The following is a 20948-nucleotide window of genomic DNA, read 5'->3' on the forward strand; positions in this document are numbered from 1 at the left end:
ATATAACACCCAGTGCTTATCCTTACAAGTGCCCTCTTTAATGCCTGTCACCTATTTAGCCCATCCCCCCACTACCTCCCCTCCAGCAACCCTCAATTTTTTTTCTGTATTTAAGAATCTCTTATGGTTTTCCTTCCTCTGTTTTTATCTTGTTTTTCCTTCCCTTCCCCTATATTCATCTGTTGTGTTTCTTAAATTCCACATATGAGTGAAATCATATGATATTTGTCTTTCTCTGACTGACTTATTTTGCTTAGCGTAATACACTCTAGTTCCATCCATGTTGTTGCAAATGGCAAGATTTCATTCTTTTTGATCACTGAGTAATATTCCATTGTATATATACCACAGATATATACCACATCTTTATCCATTCATCAGTCGATGGACATTTGGGCTCTTTCCATACTTTGGCTATTGTCAAAAGTGCTGCTATAAACATTGGGGTGCATGTGCCCCTTTGAATCAGTATATTTGGATCCTTTGGATAAATACCTAGTAGTGAAATTGTTGGGTCGTAGGGTAGTTCTATTTTTAATTTTTTGAGAAACCTCCATACTATTTTCTAGAGTAGCCTAACCAGTTTGCATTCCCACCAACACTGCAAAAGGGTTTCCATTTCTCGGCACCTTTTTGTCAACATCAGTTGTTTCCTGACTTGTTAACTTCAGCCATTGTGACAGGTGTGATGTTGTATCTCATTGTGATATTGATTTGTATTCTCCTGACAATGAATGATTTTGGTAATCTTTTCATGTGTGTTAGCCGTCTGGATATCTTCTTTGGAAAAGTGTCTATTCATGTCTTCTGCTCATTTCTTCACTGGATTATTTGTTTTTTGGGTATTGAGTTTGATAAATTCTTTATAGATTTTGGATACTACCCCTTTATTTGATATGTTTGTTATTTGAAAATATCTTTTCCCATTCTGTTGGTTGTCTTCTAGTTTTGCTGATTGTTTCCTTCATTGTGCAGAAGTTTTTAATTTGGTGAAGTCTCAATAGTTCATTTTTTTAAAAAAAATATTTGGGTCTTAAAAATGTTTATTTATTTTGAGAGAGAGGGAGAGAGAAAGAATGAGCAGTGTAAGGGCAGGGGGGGGGGGGTGGGGACAGAGAATACCAAGCAAGCTTCATGCTGCCAGCACAGAGCTTGATGCGGGGCTTGAACTCACAAACCATAAGATCATGACATGAGCCAAAATCAAGAGTCGGATGTTTAACTGACTGAGTCATCCAGGCACCCCTCATTTTTGCTTTTATTTCACTTGTCTCTGGAGACATGTCTAGTAAGATGTTTCTGTGACTGAAGTCAAAGAGGTTGCTGCCTCTTTCTCCTCTAGGATTTTGATGGTTTCCTGCTCTCACATTTAGGTCTTTCATCCATTTTGAATTTATTTCTGTGCCTGGTATAAGAAGTCATCCCGTTTTATTTTTCTGCATGCCACTGTCCAGTTTTCCCAGCACCATTTGCTGGAGAGACTTTTTTCCATTGGGTACTCTTTCCTGTTTTGTCAAAGATTAGTTGGCCATACACTTTGGGTCTACTTCTGGGTTCTCTATTCTGTTCCATTGATCTATGTATCTGTTTTTGTGCCAATACCATACTGTCTTGATGATTACAGCTTTGTAGTACACCATGAAGTCTGAATTGTGATGCCTCCAGCTTTAGTTTTCTTTTTCAGGATTGCTTTGGCTTTTTAGGGTCTTTTCTGGTTACATAAAGATTTTATAATTGTTTTTTTCTAGCTCTGTGAAGAATGTTGGTGTTATTTTGATAGGGATTGCACTGAATGTGTAGATTACTTTGAGTAATAGAGACATTTTAACATTGTTCTCCCAACTCATGAACATGGGATGTTTTTCCATTTCATTGTGTCTTCTTCAATTTCTTTCATAAGCTTTCTATAGTTCTCAGCATACAGATCTTTTACCTCTTTGGTTATTTTTCCCCCCTAGGTTACTTATGGTTATGGTGCAATTGTAAAACGGATAGATTCCTTGATTTCTCTTTCTGCTGCTTCATTATTGGTGTATAGAAATGCAACCTATTTCAATACGTTGATTTTATATCCTGAAACTTTGATGAATTCATGTATCAGTTCTAAGCAGTTTTTTTGGCAGAGTCTTTTGGTTTTGCCACGTAGAATATCATGACATCTGCAAAGAGTGAAAGTTTGACTTTTTCTTTGTCAGTTTGTATGCCTTTTATTTCTTTTTGTTGTCTGATTGCTGAGGCTAGGACAGTGGTGAGAGTGGACTTCTCTGTCGTGTTTGTGAACTTAGGGGAAAGCTCTTGGTTTTTCCCCATTGAGGGTGATATTAGCTTCAGGCCTTTCATACATGGCTTTTATGATGTTGAGGTATATCCCCACTTTCTTGAGGGTTTTTATCAAGAAAGGATGCTGTATTTTGTCAAATACTTTGTATGCTTCTTATCCTTTCTTTTGTTATCAATTATCAATCACATTGATTGATTTGTGAATAGTGAACCAGCCCTACATCCCAGGAATTAATCTCACTTGATCATGGCGAATAATTGTTTTAATGTACTGTTGAATTCAATTTGCTAATATCTTGAGAATTTTTGCACTTAGCTTCATCAGGGATATTGGCCTCTAATTTTCCTTTTTAGTGGGGTCTTTGCATGGTTTTGGAATCAAGGTAATGCTGACTTTAGAGAATAAGTTTGGAAGTTTTCCTTTTATTTCTATTTTTTGGAAGAAGCCGTCTATCCCAGAACTCTTATTTGTTGGGAGATTTTTGATAACTGACTTAGTTTCTTTGCTGGTTATGGGCCTGTTCACATTTTCTGTTTCTTTCTGTTTGAGTTTTGGTATTGTGTGAGTGTCTAGGAATTTGTCTATTTCTTCCAGATTGCCCAATTTATTGGCATATAATTGCTAATAATATTCTCTTATTATTGTTTCTATTTCTGCAGTGTTGGTTGTGGTCTCTCCTCTTTCATTCTTGATTTTATTTATTCGGGTCCTTTCCTTTTTCTTTTTGATCAATCTGACTAGGGGTTTATCAATTTTGTTCTTTGACAAAAAAACTGATTTCATTGATCTGTTCTACTTTTTTTAAATTTCACTATCATTGATTTCTGCTCTGGTCTTTATTATTTCCTATCTTCTGCTGGTTTTGTGCTTTCTTTGCTGTTCTTTTTCCAGCTCTTTTAGGTGTAAGATTAGGTTGTGTATTTGAGACCTATCTTTCTTTAGGAAGACTTGGATTGCTAGGTACTTCCCTCTTTTGACCACCTTTGCTGCATCCCAGAGGTTTTGGACTTTTGTGTTTTCATTTTCATTGGCTTCCATGTACTTTTTAATTTTCCTTTTTAATTTCTTGGTTAACCCATTCATTCTTTAGTAAGATGTTCTTTAATCTCCAAGTATTCATGGTCTTTACACATTTTTTCTTGTGGTTGATTTTGAGTTTTATAGTGGTCTGAAAATATGCAAGATGTGATCTCAATCTTTTTATACTTATTGAAGGCTGATTTGTGACCCAGTATGTGATCTACTCTGGAGAATGTTCCATGTGCAGTCAAGAAATATGTATATTCTGCTTCTTTAGAATGAAATGTTCTAAATATATCTGTTAAATCCTTCTGGCCCAGTGTGTCATTCAAAGCCGTTGTTTCCTTGTTGATTTTCTGCTTATTGATATGTCCGTTGCTGTAAGGGGGATGTTGATGTCCCCTTCTCTTATGGTATTATTATCAAAGAGTTTCTTTATATCTATGATTAATTGATTTATATATTTACTTGTTTTCCACATTTGTGCATAAATATTTATAATTGTTAGATATTCATAATTAAGGTGGATAGACCCCTTAATTATGATACAATGCCCTTCTTCATTTCTTGTTACAGTCTTTATTTTAAAATTATTTTGTCTGATATAAGTATGGCTACTCCAGATTTCTCTTGAAGACCATTAACATGTTCCATCCCTTTACTTTAAATCTACAAGTTTCTTTAGGTCTAAAATGTGTCTCTTGTAAGCAGCATTTATATGGGGCTTGTTTTGTTATCCATTCTGAGCCCTATGTTTTTTGATTGGATCACTTAGTCCGTTTACATTTAGAGTGAGTACTGAAAGATATGAATTTGGTTCCAGTGTGTTGCCTGTGGAGTTGGTATTTCTTGTGATGTTCCCTGGTCCTTTGTATTGTTTGTTGCTTTTGGGTTTTTTTGTTTGTTTGTTTTGTTTTGTCTTTTGTCCACTCAAAGAATGCCCCTTAAAATTTCTTGCAGGACCTGTTTAGTGGTCACGAACCCCTTAAGTTCTTGTTTGTCTGAGAAAATCTTTATCCCTCCCCTCTATTTTGAATGACACCCTTGCTGGATAAAGAATTCTTGGCTGCATATTTTTCTGAATATATCCTGCCACCACTTTCTGGACTGCCAAGTTTCTGTGGATAGGTCTGATGCTGATCTGTCTTCCCTTATAGGTTAAGGATGTTTTTCCCTTCCTGCTTTCATAATTTCCTTGTCTGTATATTTTGTGAGTTTGACTATCATATGCCATGGTGATGTTTGTTTTTTGTTGAATCTATTTGGAATTCTCTGTGGCTTTTGGATTTCGATGTCTGTGTCCTTCCCCAAATTAGGAAAGTTTTCTGGTATGATTTGCTCACATCAACCTTCTGCCCCTTTTTCTCTCTCTTCATCTTCTGGACTCCTAGGATTTGGATGTGAATCCTTTTTAATAAGTCAGAGTGTTCTCTAGGTCTTGTATCATGTTCTTTTGCCTTTGTTTCCTTCTTTTTTTCTGCTTCATTATTCTCCATAATTTTATCTTCTCTAGTTGCTGATTCACCGCTCTGCTTTGTCCATCCTACCTATCGTGGCATCCATTCAGGATTGCTTCTTAGTTATAGCATGTTTAATTTTGGCCTAACTAGATTGTATTTCTTTTATCTTGCACAATGGGATTCTCTGGTGTCTTCTATGCTTTTTTAACCCTAGCCAGTAGTCTCATTATATTGGTTCTAAATTCTAGTTCAGACATCTTACTTATCTGTGTTGATTAAGTCCCTGTCACTTCTTCCTATTCTTTCCTTGGGGTGAATTCCTTTATTTTGCCAGTTTGGAAGAGGAAAAAAATTAATAAAATAAAAAAGAAATTAAAGAAATTAAAAATTAAATTAAAAAATTAAAAATTAAAAAAAAGAAATTAAGAAATTAAAAACAAAACAAAAAATCAAATAAAAAAAGATAGATCCCATGTGTGTTTCTGTCTGCTTGCTGAAAGAAGCTTGATAGGTGTGGTGATGCGTTAAAGTTCTAAGAGGGAGGTGCTGGTGGCAGGACTGGATCTAGAAGAATCTTCTGCTGACCTTCAACTTTTCCTGGAAACGTGGACCATTCCCACCATAAGGGGACAAGCCATATGGCTGAACAACAGTACAACAGTGCCTTCTCACCACCACCACCTGACCACTTCAGCCCACTACTCTCATGGTGGGGGAATAGGCAACATGATGATGCCTATGACCTACTTTGGCTTTAAGAATGTGGAACTACTGTTTTCTGGTTGGTGGTCAATACAGCTTGAGAAATGGTGGGAGCTTTCTTGGCAGTGTTTTTACTAGCAATGTTCTATGAAGGACTCAGGATAGCCTGAGAAAGACTGCTGCATAAGTCACAAGTCAGCATCTGCTACAATTCCATGCCTGTACCAGGACCAAAAGGAGATATCCTTATGGGGACACACAGACTGTTGGGCAGCAGATGCTGAGCTTTCCTTGTCTCCTGCAAACAGTGCTGCATGTCATCCACGTGGTCATCAGCTACTTCCTCATGCTTATCTTCATGACCTACAATGGATACCTCTGCATTGCAGTAGCAGCAGGGGCCGGCACAGGATAACTTCTCTTCATCTGGAAGAAGGCAATGGTGGTGGACATGATAGAGCATTGCCATTAATGTTAAACTCCATGGTGCAGCCTTATTGATTGCAGTGGGAAGTAGTTCAAGACTGAAAGACAGGATTCCTACTCCAATCTTCCCTTCTTGCTACTTATTTCCTTACACACACACGCGCGCACACAGACCTGCTCAATAGAAACTTAGCTTTTGGTCTCTGAGCTACGGTGATAACCTCCCTGGTTTTTTTTTTTTTTTTCCTAATGACTTGAGACTTCCTCAGACAAGATTCCCTCAGAACTCTCCTCCCTCATCATCATCTTAGATCCAAGTTATATATTCTTGTCCAAGCCAAGTAGCTTTCTATTCAAGGACTTGATAACCTACTTCATTTTTTAGTCTCCTGTTTTTATTTTGTTAACAGATAATATGTGAATTTGGTGGGTTTCTCCTGGGTTGGTGATGGAAAGAGATTCACTTCAGCTAGGATTGATGGGAGCTGAGGGAAATTCTTACCCAAATAAACCCAGAACCCAAATTTAACATTTGAGAGTGACTTCCCGTCTTTGGATTTGATAAGTGTGAGATACATTGTGCCTTTCCCTTGGTGTGATGTGTTGCACCAAAATCTTTGCAGTGTGCAGAAGGGTGGTTTGAGACTAAATACAGAGCTGGAGCTCACAGAAGTGTGCATTATTAGGGGGCTGACTCATTAACTTGTGTTCTTACTTAACATTTTGATTAGAATGAACTTGTCCAACAACAACAACAAAAGAGATGACAACCAATTTGAGAAAATAGAAATAGATATTTAAAAATAAAACCATTGATATTCTTAAAAAAAGAAAGAAGATTGACAGAATAGAGAAAAAAGGGAAAAGAAAGAAGAAGAAAAAGTAAGAAAAAATTTAAAAATTTCTTTAATAAAATAGAATAAAGAAAATGAAGTAGAATAAAAAATTAAAAAAAAATAAAAAAATTATTCTCCTTCAAGGAAAAAAGAAAAGAAAGAAAAAATAAAACAATTTAAGCAAAAACAGAAGCAAAGAAAATGAACAAATACGTGAATGAGCAAACAGAATGAAATTGGAATTAAGTTACCTCCAGTTTCCCAGAACTGAAACTATGAAGCTCTCTATATTCTGTACACTAAACGGGTGGAGTGACATGCTGTTCTTCTGGTGGATGTGCTTGGAGGGCACAGTTGGGCAGGGCTTGGTGTAACTAAGCCTCTATTCTCTACTAGGTGGTTCTGGTTAGCTTATTGGGGTGGAGCAGTGTTGGTAGCCTTGCTATTAAGCACCCCTCCTTTGTCTTGAGCCTCTATCTACTCCCTGCCTCTACCCTGTCTGTGTCCAATCTGTCCGCCTACCAGGCAGCACCTCCCTCCAGAGTTTTGTCTCAGATGGTGTTGTGTTTTAAAACCCCACACTTCAGAGACCCCTGGGGCTTGGACCTGAGACCACTCTCTGGGGGAAGGTCTTGCTGAGCAATGGCTGGGTGCCGGCTTGCCCTAGAAAACATTCGTGCAGTCATGTAGCAACAGATGATCATAGATTATGGCAAATCACAACACATAGCCTGTGCCAGGTTTTGAAGCACCCTTGTGTCTTTGTCCTAATACCAAGAGACATGGCTGCTCTCCAGGGTCCACTGGGACCTTTGCCTGCAAGGAGGCCATATGGCCTCTACCAAATGCACTTCAAGCAGGGGAACTGCTTCTCCCCGTGTGGCACACGGATCCCTCAGACCCTACTACCTTCACGTGGGGATTCACCCTACTTCCTCCCCACAACACTGCCAGGCACTGAGCTCTGAAACTTCAGATTCTGCGCTCCACTGTTTATGGAATCCTGGTGGTATTGAAATCTTCTTTCTCCCCATCAATGGTTTTGGGGAATGGATTTCTTGTTCAGTTCCCTGTGAGTGTTTTCACTCTTTCTCTTTCTCTCCAGGAACTTTCAGGGGGGCGTGCTTTCCTTGCACTATCCCAATGTGCTGCACTCTCCCACTTTCTCTTTCTCTTTCTGTCTTCTCTCATCAAAAATGACTCCCTACCCTCCAAGGCTTTTCTCTCCACCAGTTCACCTCTCTGCACTGCATACCTGCTGAGTTCTGTGGCTCAAGTTATGCAGATTTTTGTGCCAATCCTCAGATCAATTTCCTAGGTGTTCAAAATGGTTTGGTGCTGATCTAGCTGCGTTTCAGAGACGAGACAAGCTCAGGGTCTCCATGATGCTCTGCCATCTTAACTCCTCCCCTCCCTCCCCTCACTTTCAATCTGCAAGTGTCTTTAGGTTTAAAATGAGTCTCTTGTAGGCAACATATAGATAAATATTATGTTTTGAAATCCATTTTGATACCCTTTGTCTTTTGATTGGAGCATTCAGTCCATTGACATTCAGAGTTATTATTGAAAGATATGGATTTAGTGCCATTGTGTTATCTGTAGAGTTGGTATTTCTGGTGATATTCTCTGGTCCTTTGTAGTCCTGTTGATTTAGTCTTTTTTCTTCTCCACTCAGAGAGTCCCCCTTAAAATTTCTTGCAGGGCTGGTTTGGTGGTTCCAAACTCCTTTAGATTTTGTTAGTCTGGGAAAGTGTTTATCTCTTCTATTCTGAATGACAGCCTTGCTGGATAAAGGATTCTTAACTACATATTTTTCCTATTCAGCACATTTAATAGTTTCTGCCACTCCCTTCTCATCTGCCAGGTTTCAATGGACAAGTCTGCTACTAACCTTATGTGTCTGCCCTTGTAGATTAAGGACATTTTGTCCCTAGCTGCTTTCAGAATTCTCTCTTTATCTTTCTATTTTGCAAGTTTCATTATGATATGTCATGGTATTGACCTGTTTTTATTGATTTTGAAGGGAGTTTTCTGTGCCTTTTGGATTTGGATGCCTGTTTCCTTCCCCAGATTAGGGAAGTTCTCAGATATAATTTGTTCAAATAACATTCTGCCCCCTTTGCTCACTCTTCTTATTCTTGTTTTGCTTTTTCAGTTCTCACTGTCACTATTCCCAGTTTATTTTGCATCTCAGTTGCATCTCATAGCATTTTAAAATTCAGCCTGACTAGTTCTTAGGTCTTGGATCTCTGCAGCAAGGGTTTCTCTGGTGTCTCCTATGCTTTTATCAAGCCAGCTAGTAGTAGTTTTATGACTGTTATTCTAAATTCTTGTTCAGATATATTGCTTATATCTGTTTTGAGCAAGTCCCTGGCTGTGATTTCTTCCTGACCTTTCTTTTGAGAAGAATTCCCCCATTTTGTCATTTTGGCTAAGTTTCTGTCTTTTGGGTGTTTTAATTTTTAAAAAATATTTATTTATTTTTGAGAGATTGAGCGTGAACAGGGGGAGGGGCAGAGAGAGAGAGGGAGACACAGAATCCGAAGCCGGCTCCAGGCTCTGAGCTGTCAGCACAGAGCCCCTTGGAGTTATTTTTAGAGAGTGTATTGTAAGCCCTGGGAAAGTGAGTGGGGCAATTGCTGAAATGTCAGGGATGTTCTGGTCTCAAAGCTGTCAAACATGATAGCATTATGAGAACAGAGCTCCATGATCCCCCAGAAGCCAGTTAGGGACCCATTGTAATTGTCTGGAAGTGCACTTCTTTTCTGAATGCTTTCACATAAACACCAGATGTGTGTTTGGTTTATGTCTGGAGATTCTTTGTGTTTTCCTCCAATACTTTGACATTCTTTGATGTTTATACCTGGCAAATATGAAATGAAGACTATGTACATTTTGCTGCTGCTGCTGCTGTTTTTGCTGGCAGAGGCAACCCTGCACATCTGCTCAGTCTAAGTGTCTGAGAACTTTTTCTTCATTGTGTGGCTACAGAGCCTGACACATGGCTCGAATCCATGAGCTGCAAGATCATGACATGAGCTGAAGTTGGATGCTTAACCGACTGAGCCACCCAGATGCCTGTCTTTTGAGTGTTTTAAGAGCTTGTTATGTTTCCTGCACCTGAGGGTACTACTACATTAAGAAGGGGTCATACACTGTCCAGGGCTTGGCACTCCAGGAAGTGTTTCTGCTGTATGTTGTGTGCACTCTGCTGTTGTGTTTTGGCTTATCTCCCCTATTGGTCAGTCCTCTGCAGAGCTCCTCTTTGCTGCAGTGGTGGAGTATTTGGACCTTTAACTAAGAGTACTTTGATTTGTTGAAGTAACCATGGAGAAAAAGGGGAGAGGAAACCTGACCCCCAGAAAAGAGAAAGGGAAAGGGAACAAAAACAAAAACAAAACAGAGAATAAAAAAAACTGTAAGAGTGAATCTGCAGAAAAAGAAAGGGGAAAAAGCAGAATAAAAGAAGAAAGAAAGAAAAAGAAAAGAATAAAAAATCCTGATCAAAAAAAAAAAAAAAAAAAGGAGAGAGAGAAAAGGAAACGAAAAATAATGCAAGATACTATGAGTCTGATTCCAAAATAAAAAAGAGAAGGAGGAAAAAAAAGAAAAAAAAGTTATGTGTTGGTGCCTAGGAGATCCTGGTTGTGCTGGTCTGGAGCAGAGGCCAGCTATATTGGCTCAGAGTCACTCTTGCCCCAATAAACAAGCCACTGCCAGGCAGGGTTTGGTGTGAAAGGGTCCTGCCTCGATAGAGGGCTGCTGTGTTACTCTCTGAAGTCCCACCTTGTTGGTGTTCGGGGGAAAATGGTGCCATCCTACTCTTTCATTCCTGGACTGGGGATCTCAACCCTGCTGTTCAGGCAGCCCTCACAGAATACTGAGGGCAGTGAGCTTGCCCTGCGCCACAACTTTCCTGTGTTTTTTCTTTGGCATGTGTCTGGGATTCAAAACCCAGTGTCTTAAAGGACATGGCATGGTTCAGATCTGCTCTCTTCCTCTGGAGTAGAGCCTCTCCACTGATGAAAGATCTTTGACCACCTGCAGGGTCTTTTGTCCTTGGAGTGGCAATAAACCTTCTTCCAAAAGTATTCCAGGAAAGGGACTGTTCTTTCCCAGGGCACCCAGAGATCTCTACACCGCATTATGCACTCTGGGGCCAGCTCTCTCCTCTCCAGGAGAGCATGCCACAGCTCTGCTGCAGAGAAAGTCATGCACTCCCCAAACCTCAGGGTCTGAGCTCCAAAAGCTGGTTGCAAAAAAGAACTGGAATACTCTACTTCTAGCTCCCCAGTCTGTGGTCCAGAGAGGTTTTCCTCACGTGCTAACTTGCCACACTTTCTCAACCCCTTTCTCTTTCTCTCCCTTTTGTCTCTCCACAGAAAGGATTTCCTCCCTTCCATGGCACTGTTGCTTTTCTCTCCCCCAATTTACAGCCACGCACCTTGCACCTGGCAAGTTGTCTCCCTCCCACCGTGGAGATCCTTCTGCTGCTCCACAGATCAATTTCCTGGGTGTTCCCAGTGACCTGACCTCAATACACCTGCGTTTGAGTGATGAGGAAAGCCCTGTGTCCCCCTAGTCTCCGACATTTTAACTCCTCTCTCCCATGCTTGGGATTTTTAGGCAGAGAACACACAGTCACCATTTTAAGGTATACTGTCAAGTTTGCTAAACAATGGCACACCTAGTAGGAAACTAGTACCAGAGATTTAATCAGGAGCATGATTGCATAAGTGATAAAGCTATAAGGGTGTCAAAATTTATATATACAACTAATAAATATACAAGGAGCTCCTACAGTAAACCTAGCACAGTGATTAATGCTTAATGTAAACAGCAAACATGATAGACCTGCTGCTACTGTCATTTGTGGTTGGAAGGCATTCCTACAATAAGAAATTCATATAGAAAGTGCTTAGTCATGGTGGAAAAATACAGTGTGTTTGGATTACAGCAATAGAGGAGTATAACCAAGGATCAAGTGTTGGAAAGGTGAGAGAAAAACTCCTGGAGGAAATTAGTTTTGAAATAATGTTCTAAAATCAAGGGGAGGATTTTTGCTGGGAGAGGTCAAGTTCTTTGATGAAAGATGTCATGGCAGTATTGGGAGACAATTCTCCAAAGTGTTTCTGAATGTCTTATATCAGTTTTTGTTTTGTACTATATTTACAAGGATATTAGTATAGCAAGCAGTCTTGGAAGATATACTGTCACTCTCCTGAGCAGAGGGTAGATTAATTGCATGACCAGTACAATGAAAATAATAGCTCTCTTGACAGAAAAGTTTGGGCAGGATTTCTAGGAGTCCCCGTTACAAATTAGGTTTTCCCAAGCTCATTATTCTCAGCTCTGATACAGACCCAGTGCATGTGCAGCATTCATCTGCGCCCAACTCCTAACTGCTCCTGTGTGTACCTTGGGGGCAGGAGAACTGATGTGTACATGAAGTTTATGCTGCCTGGCATGGTGTGACACCTTAGGCATCATGTCTTCTGCTCAAATCTATGAAACTGGCAGGCTAACTTGCTAACTTGCATGTAGAGTAAAATTGCAGCCCTTCCTCAGTCCGTGAAAACAGGAAATGTCAGAACTAACCACATTACCAAGCACACTTGGATTCCAGGGTTCAGACAGAGGTCACCATGTTGGACTCCCCTTCCTTCAAATTATGTTACCTGAGGGTAGCCTATTGTAATTTCCTATGATTAAATTTGGTGCCAATCCCAAACCATCAAATGTGTTTTCCTCAGGTCTCAAACTAGAAAAGTCTAGGGTCCTTAATAGTTTTTTTTCCTATAGGACTTTTAGTCCCCATGCAAATTTACCTTGCTGAGTAAGGGGTAACCTTTGTCAGAACCAAGAAGGTTTTGTTACACCTGACTCTGGAAAAAAGGGCCTAATCCACCTTGTATTTCCATAAATAGCAAAAAGCATATAAGTTATTCTTAATAAAACAAAGTCAGGTCCATGGTTACTTATTATGTGTAATTATATACATATGTATTCTAAATGCAAAATCACAATTATTTTATGTGGTGTTTAAATTCAGGTGTTTAATATAGTTATCTCCACTGTTTGATGTCCTCCAATGATTCAATTGTTTTTCCAGGGCTAGTACCAAGCCTTTCAAAGTGTATGTGACTGTAGATAATTTTGTCCAGTAAACTATTTCCAGAGGACCCTGAACCTCCTACAAGCTGTCCCAGGAGAGGATGGGCTCTCAAACATGGAAGTATTGCCACTTTCAGTGTACTTAGGGGAGTATCAGACATAGTTGGCCCAGCCAGAGAGAAAATTTATCCACAAATACATATCTGTGTCTGGAGGCATGGTCCCTGAGTTGTTAGGGGTTGTTGCAACTCTAGCTGTACTTAAGTACTTTTAAGTCTTGTGAGGAATCTCTACTGGAGTCCGGTGAGGAAGAGGAGAGTTCCTATACAGAAGACAAAACCTTGTCACTTAATCTCTACTGAATATTTCACTGATGTCAACTCTCTGGAGCTTTGCCCCAACCCTGTGGAGTAGGATTACCTTTCCCACTTCACAGAAAAGGAAACTGGGCATAATGAAAGAATGGTATGTGTAGTCACTTGTTGGTAAACTTGTTCCTGTTTGGGTTGTGTCTCATTTGAATTTGGACCTTGGAGTCATGTTGTTCTATCTACACTATTCTTACTTCCTAAAGAATACTAAGACATTTTTAGTAGGGGGGAAATTTACCCTCATGCTGAGAATTTAAAACTCCAGTTACTTTTGTTTTGGCCTACCATTTTCTATCTGTTCTTTCAGCAAATATGTTTTTATATCTTATCTCTCAGTGAATGATAAAACCTATTTGTGATAGGAGACTTCAGTTATTTGCACTTGTTCTTATACTGACTGTGTGAGCCTGGAGAATACTGAAGGTGAGCTGAGACATGGAGGAATGTGAACTTATAACCAATTTATACCACTGTTGTGGGAGTATCTCTATTTGCACCATCCAATTTCATTCTCATATAGGTGGTTTGATTTCCATCTTCCAAGTGAATAAACAAAGACAATACACAGTTCTCAGGGGTAAGACTTAAGTCATGTCTTTACACTCCAAATTGAAGGCACTTTAGGCTGTTACCCTTATGTGGGGGAAGGGAGCTTCTGGCCCAAAGAGATGAAGAGCACTTCCTGGGTTGGGCCATTTTTGTAGTGGGATTCCCTATAGTGGTGCATCTTGAGTGCCCAGTGTCTCATAGTAGGGAAGCAGAATGCCTCCTCTGGTCCCTGTCAGAAAAGCTATGAATCAATTCCCCTTGCTGATGCTGCCAGTCTTACCTCATGTCATCAGTAGGACTCCATTTTGATTACAGTGGAGCAATGAAACTTCCTGGCCACCTTCTGTGGCTAGATTTGGGTCAGGATATATTGAGTCTTGCTTGCCTTCTTCTGTTGGATGTGGGGTTGTAAGATGCCATCCTGCTGTCTTGTTCTTCCAGTTTTGGGATTCCAAACCAGTTCAGTTTCCTCTTTCTACCACTCAGGGTTCTCCTTTGCATTATATCCTCTTGCATTATTTCCAGTGCTCATAGTTGCACTTAGTGGGGAGTTGCAAAGCAAAAGGTATCTATGCATTTTGTCCAGATGTTACTCTACATGTTTATTTTTCCAAGTGTCTTTGGAATATTCTGTGAGATAAACCATATTCCTGGCCATAAAACAAGCCTTAACACAATTAAAAAAATTGAAATAATAGGGGCACATGGGTGGCTCAGTCAGTTGAACATTGGACTTTGGATTAGGTCATGATCTCATGGTTTGTGAGTCCAAGCCCAGCATCAGATGAGCTTGAATCCCACTTTGGGTGAGCTCAAGCGCCACTCTGAGCTCTGCACTCTCTCTCTCCCTGTCTCTCTGCTCCTTGCTCATTCATGCTTTTCTCAAAAATAAATAAAATTTTAAAAACCATAAAAAATTGAAATTATAAAAAGTATATACTCTAACTATAATAGAATCAAACTAGAAATTGGTTAAAGAAAAACCTGTTTCAACAAGATCTCCAAGTATGTACTTGGAAATTAAACATTGTTAATACTCCATAGGTAAAAGAGGGAGCACCAAAGGAAATATAAGAAAATGCATAGAAGTAAGTGAAAGTGAAAATACTTCTGTGTTCTTTTTTTCCTGCTTTTCAGATGAAATAATTTAAAAAGTCTTATTTCCAAGTTCAGTGGTTCTTTAAAAATTTTATTTATTTATTTATTTTTGAGACAGACAGTGTGAGCGGGGAAGGGGCAGAGAGCGAGGGAGACACAGAATCTGAAGCAGGCTCCATGCTCTGAGCTGTCAGCACAGAGCCTGATGTGGGGCTTGAATTCATGGACTACGAGCCAAAGTCAGATGCCCAACTGACTGGCAACCCAGGCACCCCCAGGTTCAGTGATTCTGCCTGCTTAAATCATTTGTTGAATCCATCTAGGAATTTTCAATGTAGTTATTGTATTTTTCACTTAAGTAATTTCTGTTTCATTCTTTTTTATAACTTCTATTACTTTGTATTCTTATTTTGTTCTTATATAATTTTCTTGCTTTCCTGTATTAATTGTTTTCCTTTAATCCTTACAGCACATTTAAGACAGTTGTTTTAAAATCCTTTTCTAGTACCTCCAATGCCTATGTTTTCTCAGGGATGGTTTCTGCCACTTTATTTTGTTGTTTGCAGTGGCCATTTTTTCCTATCTTTTTCTCTGCCTTGTGAAGACAGAGGATAGTTCAGAGGATTCTGAGAAGAATGGTTGAGTAGGAAGCACCAGGAATCTCTTTCCCCAGCTAGACAGCACTTATACTAGCAGAATCTGTCTGATACAGCTATTTTGGATCACTAGAATCTATTGAAGGCTTGCAACTTCCAGGGGAAGACTTTCATGACAACTTGTGGTTAATTTTGGTCAATTTCAGCTTTTTATCACAGTGGTACCTACCCATCTCCCACCCCTACCCTTATTTTCTGTGCATCCTACATATAGCTTTTGGGAGCCAGAGTGGATAAAAAGACCCTGTTCTCCAAATGTCAGAGATCTGTGCTCTGATTGCTAATTGCTGCTTTTGATCACAGAAGTACAGACAAAAGGCAGGAGCCAGTGTTGTTGCACTCATTGTTGAAAGGCTTTTCCCCTCTAGCTGAAGTGACCTCCAGGGGATTTAATAGGGCAGTGTTGATTTTTTCATTCCCTTCATTTTTCTCCTTTTCCTCTTTTGGGAGTCACGCATTAAAGACTAGGACATTGAAAAGAAACTATATATGGGGAGCATTCAAAAGTGACCATGAATTCCCAGGGAAAGGTTTGAGCTCAGAAAAAACCAGAGGGGATCTTAAGTTTACACCTAAGGCTGATTCTCAGCAAAAAGAGAGTCTACCTACAATATTAAAAAACAAAAATAACAAATAATGAACAAAAACGTTAAATAAAAAAATAAACCCTGGGGAAAGGGAAGATTTGATTTTAAGTTATCACATTGTTAAATTCATTATAACCAAACTTTCAAAAGACAGAGACAAAGAATCTTAAAAGCAACAACAGAAGCAACTCATTGCATACAAGGGATCCTCAATAAGATTATCAGTAGATTTCTCACAGGAAACTGTGGAGGCCAGAAGGTGGGCCTTTAGTGGGCCAAACACAAAACAAGTGAACAAAAGTCCTAAAGTAAATAAAACAGGACAAAAAAACCTGTCAACCAAGAATCCTATATCCAGCAAAATTGTCCTTCAAATTTGAGAAAGAAACCAAGACATTTCCAGGTAAATAAATGCTGAGAGAGTTTATTACCATTAGACTTGTCTTGTAAGAAATGCTCAGTGTTTTGCAGGATGAAATAAAAGGATACTAGAAAGTAACTTGAAGCTGTATGAAAAAATATAGAGCTCAGTAAAGGTAAATAAATGGGCAATTATAAAATTTTGTATTATTGTACAATGGTTTATACATCTATTTTTTGTTTTCTACATGATTAAAGAGATGAATACATTAAAAAATATTAGTCTAAAAGTTAGTATTGTTGTTGCAAATGGCAAAATTTAATTCTTTTTCATCACCGAGTAGTAATGTGTGTCTGTATGTATGTATGTATGTATGTGTATATATATGTGTATATATATAATATTTTATTTATCCATTCATCTGTTGATGTATGTATATATGTATGTATGTATGTATGTGTATATATATGTGTGTGTATATATATATGTATATGTGTATATATATATATATATATATATATATATATATCATATTTTATTTATCCATTCATCTGTTGATGGACATTTGGGCCCTTTCCATAATTTGGCTATTGCTTATAGTGATGCTATAAACATTGGGGTGCATGTGCCCCAATTCCTAGTAGTGCTATTGCTGGGTCATGGGGGTAATTTTATTTTTAATTTTTTGAGGAGCCTCCACACTGTTTTCCAGAGCAGCTGCACCAGGTTGCATTCCCACCAACAGTGCAAAAGTGTCAGTCCCCCTTTCTCCACATCCTTGCCAACATCTATTGTTTCCTGAGTTGTTAATTGTAGCCACTCTGACCAGTGTGAGGTGGTATCTCAATGTGGTTTTGTTGTATTTCCCTGATGATGAGCGATGTTGAACATCTTTTCATGTGTGTGTTTTGCCCTCTGGATGTCTTCTTTGGAAAAGTGTCTATTCATGTCTTCTGTCCAATGGAACCGGAGGACTGAGATAAGTCAGTCAGTAAAAGACAGATAGCATATGTTTTCACTGATATGTGGAATTTGAGAAATGAAGACCATAGGGGAAGGGAAGGAAAAATAAGTTACAAATAGAGAGGGAGGGAAACCATAAGAGCTTTTTTTTATTTAAAAAAGTTTTTAATGTTTATTTAGAAAGAGAGTGACAGAGCATGAGCAAGGGAGGGGAAGAGAGAGAGGGAGACACATAATCTGAAGCAGTCTCCAGGTTCTGAGCTGTCAGCACAGAGCCCGACGCAGGGCTCAAACTCACAAGCCGTGAGATCATGACCTGAGCCAAAGTTGGACGTTCAACAGACTGAGCCACCCAGGCACCCCAAGAGACTCTTAATTACAGAGAACAAACTGAGGGTTGATGGGGGGGGGGCTGAGGAGGGGAGGGAGATGGGCATTGAGGAGGGCACTTGTTGGGATGAGCACTGGGTATTTTATGTAAGTGATGAATCACTGGGTTATACTGCTGAAACCAATATTACACTTTATGTTAACTAACTTGAATTTAAATAAATAAATTAAAAAAAAAGATGTTCTCTCTCCCTCTCCATGTCCCTCTGCCCCTCCCCTGCTTGTGCACTCTTTCTCTTTCCCCTTCTCAAAAAAAGTAATGTTACAACTTTAGGCCCGATGGTAATCACAAAGAAAACAGCTGTAGAATACATGCAAAAGGAATAAAATAGGCCTTGAAGTTCCAGACTGTCTAGCTCATTTCTCTGCACCCAGATCTCAAGAAATCTCAGGGCACGATCTCCCAGATTTTGGACGTCATCTTTCACTTCACTAAGGCTTTATGCGATGTGGCCCAGTGACACTCAATACTGTCGGGAGGCCCTTTTCCAAAGGGGAAAACAGGTGCCAATTGGGTTCAAAGATATCTGTTAGTGAAATCCCTTCAGCCATGGGTCAGTACCTCAAAACACAGTCCCTGCAAGCAGCTGGGTAAGCGAGGGCAGGCCCTCTTCACAAGTGTGCCTGGGCCAAATGCCTGGGGACAGGTGCACAGGGGCGAAATGCACATGTGCGAGACTATGGGTCTCAACCTCCAGGTATTTTGGGATCAGTCTTTGGGTTCAGGAATGTGAGGATGGAGAGTACCCTGACTGAAACTCCTGGGGGACTCTGAGGGATGCCAAGGCCCACCCTGTTCTAAGCCAATTTCTCATTTTCTGGACACCAGGGTGTCTCAGGAGCTGTTTATCCTTGCCATCCAGAAGAAGGCTCGAGTGTTGTGTAAGGAGGAAGCTGACTGTTATAGGTACCCCTACATTGTATGAGCATGGGGCCACAAATGATCTCACGTACACCTTCTGCCCCCTCAGCATCCTAAGCACAGTTTAAAGAAAGCCCTAGTTACAAGATAAGGGACTGATGGGCTGGGGAGACCCATGGACCCATGAAGCTCCAGAGGACCTGGCACCCATTGTAGGTGTTTTGTGAGTGGCTGGTCCTTCGAAAGGCAGCCTGATGCTCCCTATTCGTTCCTATACAAGAATTAAGATTTGCATAGGACCCAGTTGCACTCTCTAGAGCTTTTGTGGCAGAGAACCTTAGGAGGAAGCAAGATATAGCCAGTGTGTTTCTTGCTCCAAAATGGAGAAGTCAAATCCCCTCCCATTGGATTTTTTTGAGATGTTGGGCCAGATCTCATGGGATCTCAAGATTCTCAGACCTCATTAGACTGCCATTTAATTTTTCCAGGTCTGGGTGCAGAGAAATGAACTAGACATTTTGTAGTCTCATGGCATCTTTCAACCTCGTGTTTCAGCTATGGGTGCCCTTCTTGGGCCAAAACAATTGGTACACTCCACTTACTGCAGCTGAGAGAGAAGCCCATGGCATTTGCCTTATGATTTTGAACGCCAGACCATTCTCTGCATCCTACATTGCCACCTCTTTCAGTTACAAGCCCGGGATACTTGGCCTATGTATCTCAGGCAAGTGTCTACCCACAGGCCATCTTCCTGGAACTTGGGATTGCTCCCACCACACTCCTGAGGTGGGAAGGGATGGTTGTTTTGACCTAGATACCTCGTGGATCTGTGTTGGGAAGAGACTCATGGTGTCTGTGGGAGTTCTGTTTCCCAGCAGTCTCTTATCCATAGTCTGAAGTCTTTGGCCTGCCCTGATTGCTTAAGCTGATAATTCCCTGAGAGTTCCAGGACAGCCTCCAAAATCCTGCAAGTTTAGGTCCTATTATCCTGCCAGATCTTGCACTGAGGAAGGAGATGACAGTATCCCAGAAAAATGCATCTTTGACCCCATGTCTATATCACCAGTCCTCTCCTGGTTCCCAAGGGGTTGGAACAGAGCTGTGACCTGGGGGCTGGACACAGCCAGCCTGCCTTATACTTCTGAGTGACTCATGCATATGCCACATCATCCCCTGAGTCCTTTATGCCCTCAGGCTACCAGGACTTTTAGGTGTGCATTCAGGACATGCTCAAGCCCAGCAGGCCATCTTCACAGGGATAGAAGCTACTGGCACTGCACCACTCATGCCTGGAGGGAAAAGTCATTTAAAATAAACCCTTGCAGTTCTGTGCTAAATTCAGGGTCTCTGTGAGAGTCACCTTGCCCAAGTGTGTCTTGTCAGTGGGCTTTCCTGCATTGCCCTGAATAGCTGAGGAACTCTGATGACTCCAGAGATCCCACAATATCTGGCCCCAAGAACTCGGGAGATTGAGCCTCAGGGGAGTTGGCTGCTCTGTTTTGGCTGCCCCTTTCTTCTTCTTAAAGTTTTTTGCTTTTGGTTACAGAAGACCTACGATGTCCAAAACCTGGGACTGATGCAAGGGGACCTAACTGTGGGCCACTTCCTGCATGTCTTGCTACTCACCAAATATCTGCATTCAGTGTGCAGAAACCTCTAGAGCTTTATAGGCCTATGTGCCTTCCCAGCCCATAAGCTCCTCATCCAGGAGGTAGAGATTCCTCTACACTGTATTTAGGATGCTGAGAAGGCAGGGGATGTGCATGAGACTGCTTGTGGCCCCATGCTCATGTAGTGTAGGGGCATCTGTGGCAGTCAGATCCCCCAGGGGTCTAACATCAGGGAACACCCCAGCCATCCCCAGATGGCAAGGCTAAATGGGCTTCTGAGACACCTAGTGTCTTACCTGTGGGAGACACATGTGGTTTAGAGTGAGGTGGGCCTTGGCACTCCTGGGAGTCCTCCAGGAGTGTCAGTGAGTGTCCTCCTAATCCCCACAATTCCTGAATGCAAAGACTAATCCCAGAATACCTGGATTCTGGCACCCATTGTCTTGCTCATTTTATCCCTGTGCACCTGTCCCTAGGCATCTGGTTCAGACACACTCTTAGAGAGGCCCTGTCCTCATTTATCCCACTGTCTATCTGAGGCATGACCAGAGTCCCCCAGCATAGCAAAAACACTTCAGTGGGGTGTTCCCAATACAGAGCCAGATTTTCCAGGGGTCCCTCCAGCTGGTTGGACTCAGCCCTTCTGACTCCCAGCCCAGTTT

General features: G+C 40.6%; 1 pseudogene; it reads left to right on the top strand.

Annotated features, from left to right (window-relative positions):
- Positions 1 to 5357: 5357 nt before the first annotated feature.
- Positions 5358 to 5935, top strand: LOC109259566 (high affinity copper uptake protein 1-like; annotated as a pseudogene).
- Positions 5936 to 20948: the final 15013 nt, after the last annotated feature.

This window comes from Panthera pardus, unplaced genomic scaffold, assembly GCF_024362965.1.
Source record: "Panthera pardus isolate Hobbes unplaced genomic scaffold, ASM2436296v1 HiC_scaffold_25, whole genome shotgun sequence".
NCBI lineage: Eukaryota > Metazoa > Chordata > Mammalia > Carnivora > Felidae > Panthera > Panthera pardus.